This window comes from Spea bombifrons, chromosome 5 (assembly GCF_027358695.1).
Source record: "Spea bombifrons isolate aSpeBom1 chromosome 5, aSpeBom1.2.pri, whole genome shotgun sequence".
Taxonomy (NCBI): Eukaryota; Metazoa; Chordata; class Amphibia; order Anura; family Pelobatidae; genus Spea; species Spea bombifrons.
In genome coordinates, this window is record NC_071091.1 from 84,298,424 (window position 1) to 84,304,423 (window position 6,000).

At 31.9% G+C, this 6,000-nt stretch overlaps 1 protein-coding gene across 1 annotated transcript in view; it reads right to left on the reverse strand.

Moving 5' to 3' along the window:
- The window catches only part of ST18 (ST18 C2H2C-type zinc finger transcription factor), an 88,347-nt gene extending 83,955 nt beyond the window's left edge, over positions 1-4,392 (reverse strand). Inside the window, exon 1 of the mRNA XM_053468238.1 lies at positions 3,952-4,392. The gene's annotated coding sequence lies outside the window, so the exon portion shown is untranslated. The remainder of the gene's footprint in view (positions 1-3,951) is intronic.
- Between the last annotated feature and the right edge of the window lie 1,608 nt (positions 4,393-6,000).

Sequence of the window (6,000 nt, forward strand, 5' to 3'; positions counted from 1 at the left end):
TACGGCTTCTGTACTACAGTGTCTTTAATTACATCTACGGAATCTTTTTCTGCAACTATTAAATGAACACAACTTATTTGCCAAACATCCGATAGTGGACCTTAAGAGCCGACAAGAACTTCTACTCAAGGGAGCAGCATTGTTTTGATAGAAAAAGAATATAATTGAAACAGTAATCTATGTGTTATGTAAGTACTAACATATACCAGGTCACCTCAATACAAAAATAGTCATTACCTTCCCTAAAGTATAGCTTTCTAGGCATGTGTAAAACTATTTTTTAGTGTAACTTTATTTTGTTAAGACTCTATAAAAGTTTCATCAGATATAGTTTAAAATGTATTATTGCATAGAATGCACCTTTGCATCACTGTACTATTAAAAGAATAGCGTAGGTAGGTACTGTTTCAGTGTACATAGTGTAAAAGTATGTCTAGGTTTCTCCAAATTCCCACAAACAGCGACGCCTGCTTTTCTATTGATAATTGATACAGCGTTTGATATGACGCATTCCATTTATGATTTCACTTTAGTTGAAATAAGTAGTTTAAAATCTGAACTTTAATGAATGTGCTTAGGACGGCTTCTTTTTCATTAAAACATATTTTTTAAACAGTGATAACACTGATGATCATTAACTTATTAGTAAGCAGCATTATTAGCTACTATTTATTAGCTTTCACTTTAACCACTGGAAGTTAGATTTTGCACTGCGGTCTTTTCTTTCGTATCTTATTTTTTTATGAACTCTCTGTCAATTTTTATAAGAAGGGAAACATGCAAATACAGTGATGCCAAATGCCATCAATGGCTCATACAGAAAAGAACGTATATATATATATATATATATATATATATATATATATATATATATATATATATATATATATATATATATATATACTAATATGGTTAATTTGAAAATTCTCTTCTGGCATACTTAGATATGTACTATTATATCTCTCTTTATACATTGTACTTTGTCAAACCTTACACAGAGCATATATGATAATATCCAGCATTAGCTATGTATAATATACCATCATCTATACATAAAGAGCTTCAGAAAAAAAACAACACACATATACAAAACCAGTTCCCTAGACAGGCCCCACCTCCCACAAAGCAGAATCTCCCCATGCACCAGGAAGTATATAAAAATGTCTGTTTCATTAATTTTTTTGTATGTAGTGACAACTGCATACAAAAGGTGACCATTTTTGAAAGAATAGTTTTAGATGATTCTATCCAGTCTATCTTAAATATATAAAGCAACTGGTCATATATGTGGGTCGATTGGGGTAAATCCACTGAAAAATATTTTTTTTAGTTACTGCCGATAAGGGCAAGAAAAGTTTTTGTTTGTTTGTTTGCAGAAGCTGAAGGTTACGATTGGTCTCTTGGTGTTAATATACGAAAAAAAGCCCAAAGTGCTGTTTACTGAAAATTCAATGAAAGTGTTTGTTTTGCAAAGACATGTATTTGTGTCCAATACACATTATCACTGGGCATAACCACTAACAATTGAAGAAATCAGCAACAGACAATCTACACTTAATAGATAGCCCAACTTTATAACGTGGGGCAAATAAGAGGTAAATAAGTCTAAGTCCTGTGCATTATCTGGAAAACCATATCCCAATAAGTCACTTGTCACTAAAACTTTACCCCTTCCCAAAGATAACCATCTCTTAAAACAGTGTGTTTGAGTATCACAATCTGCTACAGTCTATTCTAAAACTTAGCTACAGAATAAGGCATAAACAAAATATGCCATAAGAAATACCAGGTCACCTAAATATTAAACATGGAATACTAAGAAATCAAATAATTGCTATATAAAAATATGTTTTGGTTTTAGATGCTATTATTATATACATAAATAATGAAATATACATTGAATGATTGCAATGGATTTTAAAATGATATATTAAATATGTAACTACATCTCGCACAATGTAAAGCAGTTTGCTAATCACTATTTCCACCAAACATCATTATAGGTGATTTTCATCATATTAACTAAGGAAGTATAAGTGATTGCTTGTAGATCACTGTACCTAAACCAAGTCTAACCCTACATTACATCTAATTTGGTATCAAAGCAAATTATTAAGTCACATAGCACTAGCTGATATAAAATATATGGATTTGGACTGTGGATCAGATCATGTGGCCATCTAGTTTGGAATTTGAAAAGCATAGACTTGTAAATATAGTCCTTATTTAGTTCTTTATCAAGTGATTCCACCATTCTAACTGATGCACTGCCTCTACTGGAAGGCTATGCCATGTATTTATAATAAGGTCTTTTATTTTAATATAAATTCACTTTTTTGGTGGCTAGACACTTGGGTTTGGACCTTCATATATTTTTGTTCATTGGTCTAGATATAATATCTAGACGTATCATTAACTAGTAGTAATTCCACACCAAAATGAAAATTTGTGTGCTAAGAAGTTTTGTCTTTGTTAAATAGACATTAACCCATAACATATTCTCAAGGAAAAAAATATTTTATTGTAAAGTGACTATAAAACCAAATGTGATGATTATGTATGTGAGTCCTAGTAACTTTACTCATATTGACTAAGCATGAGGCATGCATGAATCAAACATATTTCTGTGTATTAACATTTATCATTGAACACGCTAAGCTTCTCATTATACGTTTAATAAAAACATGTTAAATTGAAGGAGCCAAATATCCATTTAGATATCACTTGTTTATTTAAATCAGAATATATGGCATTTTCTACTAGTTTGCCTCACATTACATTGTACATACGTTGTGTTTCTTAGAATTGTCTATGCAATAGAGATAGTTTACTATTACTATTTAATCTAATGTTTCGATGTAATGGTAAATAATATTAGAAATAATTTCCGAAGTTTGTAGACTGAAGATGCAGTATTACTATTAACTGAATTAAGTGAATAATTACATTCAATATAATGTTTGGCTAAGAATACAAACAAAAAAAAGTCTTGTTATGTATATAGCAGAAAAATATTTTAGTTCATTATATGAATTTAATTTTCCATATGTTATAATTTCTCCTGTTATGTTAGAAACTGACATGCCTTATGTGATGCTTTTTTGTTCCCTACCATAATTTGAACATGCGCTACTGAAAACATGTGCAGGAAACAAAATATACTTTGAAACTTATATTACTGCTTACCTATATATCCAACATGTATGAATGCAAGTCACACTTGTCCTGTTAACTGGTAACCTGATTTTTATAGCAATTAATTACCGTCATTACTAGAACAATCAACAGGTTAATAGTCAATAATGAATGTGATACTCTAATGTTTGAACAGTCTACTAGTTGAAGAAAATATATAGAGGAAAAAAGACTGTGAGTAAAGTTACTAAAGTTATTAAGTTTGGTTACCACCTAATTTAAAAATACACTTTTGTTGTAAATTAGTTAAATATAAAAATAATATTTTCTTCACTTTAATCAAAGTAATTATCCTTTTATTTGTTATGATAATTACATTTTACAGTAATGCGTATGCTTACCACGATATATTTGATTTCTAATGTAATTATTTGTAAATGGGGACTGGCACGCTACTCTCAATTAAACTCTACCTCTGTACTTTTGTTGTGTTCACATTTAATTATACTATTTTTACACCCATTATTACAACCACATAACATCTGCTATATTCAAATTGGAGAAGATGAAATGCATTGATCTACATAATTTGCTCACCAAATCCGTTAAAACTTCAATCTAAAATCCCAAACTTTTTGCAAGTACTATAATACTAAACAAAGGACATAAAATAAGCCATTATTCCTGTGAAATGAGGGGTAAAGAAATCAGCTCTTTATTACGACCTACTTGTCTACCAACGGATTTTCAGACACTTTAGAGAGGCTAAGGTTTCCTTACTTTTCTCCCCAGGGCAAAATTGTCAGACTGACTTACCGTGTGCTTTCTACTCTTTTGTTCTGTCTTTCTCAGTGACTTGAGGGAAGCAGTAATGTAGAATAAAGCAGGGTGGGCTGGGTTAGTCCACTGTTTGTGTCATTGTGTGTGTTCAGGGACACTCTGTGATACTCTAGTGAGCTACTAAGCTTTTTTTTGTAGGCTTTGTGTCATTTACTTAACGACCAATCTCATTAGCTGCCAGAGTACAATGGACTGATGCATTTTCTATGTACATACTCTTTATACTGACCCTCAAGGTTGGTGAAGGTCTATTTAATCAGTCAGATGATGAATATATTTGCAGTAAATCGTGAAAAATATAAATGGATCACAGAGGTAAAAGAGATGGTTTTCATTTTTATCAGTCCCCTTTTACCATTTTTAAGGCAGAATTTACGTTAGAAAAAAAAGACAATGGCAGCTATTGAAAGATGATAATGGTTTGTTTTCATTCTGGGGGTTTTTTTAACCAAAAATTGCTGATGTTTTAAGAGAAATAAAAGGGGTGCTTATTTTAACCACGGTGTAAACGTGGTCTAGACTGGCACACTTTATGATTATGCTGTGTGTTCATTTACAAGGTAAAAAAAAACCTTTTTAACTCCAGTGAAAAATGAAATACTGAAAGCACTTTGAAGCCTGACAGCTGTCTATAAGTATCAGGGAGAGTTCTATTGTCCAACTTGTCCCTGGATAAAAAGAATACTTTGCAGCAGAGGCTGTTCAACTTGGCCAAAGAGTATGGGGAGAAGGGGAGGAGGTCACTGGAGATTTCACAGACTAATTTAATCTGGGAAAAGGACAGGCTCTGCATCTCACTTGAACAGACTGCTGGCAATCTGGGCTCCCACAGAACTATCTCCTTTTGCCTGTGCTCTATTTATTCCTTATCTCTGTTTACCAACCGCTAGGTCCCTTTCATTCACACCACGAGGCCGTTTTCCTACTATCAGTCAACAGCTGACACTGTGGAAGAGCCTCAAAGGCAAAAAAAAGGATCAAAACTGAACCAAAGCTGTATAAACAATACAGCAACAGAAGTAAATGCATAAATCCTAATTCTTCACCCAACCCACAGGGTATGTACAGAACCTTTATAGTAAATCCAAGCAGTTACACACATTGAGCTAAAAGCTATTGATAATACAGCGAAGGCCAACTATCATTTATGAACCATCATTACCTTCGCCACATTACGGACACCAAGTCTGCTCGATTTGCATAGCCAAAACTGACTAGTAAACAAAACTTATTCTATTTACATGAAATGTTCACAGTTATGTTGGAATAATGCAAAATGTGGCTAGTTGTTAAAATTAATATATTATTTATCAATAGTTAAATTGGAGCTAAATCAAACTTAAGAGAAATTAATACTTAATACTTCTGTAATATATATATATATATATATATTCTCCACAAGTATTTATGAACCCTTTTCAATTTCAACCTTAATATGTGCATTTAAACGCAATTTAAAGTAGACAAAAAATACATATCCAGCGCATAAAAAGAATATGTTTTATACTAAACAGACATCAAATGTATTCTACGACTATTTACTCTAAGTCCCTCAAAGATTTTAGGTGCCAGGGTTTGGGAGGTAGCTCACCAACACTTAATAACTGACTATGCCAGATGAGTGAGAAATGCATTTCTCTCTGTAGTAGAAACTTTAATGTACATAAAAGCATAACAATGACTTCTTACAATACCCAAGAACTGAAAAGACATGTTTTACAAAGTAGACGATTGGAAATCGTTTCATTTCTATTTTTAAAGTTATAACTGATTATAAAATATAAAAACAGCTAACATAAATGAATGAAAAATCATAAAAAAATGTCATTATAAATATTATCAACTGTACAATAGTTGTTTCCACCTATGTGCATTATGAACAATTCAGTCTTCACTACTTGGATCCCTTTTTCCAAATGAATTAATGAATTACATTTATCCTTTCACCAGCTGGTAGGCAGCAGATGGAACCATTTCTGAAGCCTTGTTGAATTCAATCCATAAAACTCATTTCCTAGGATTAGC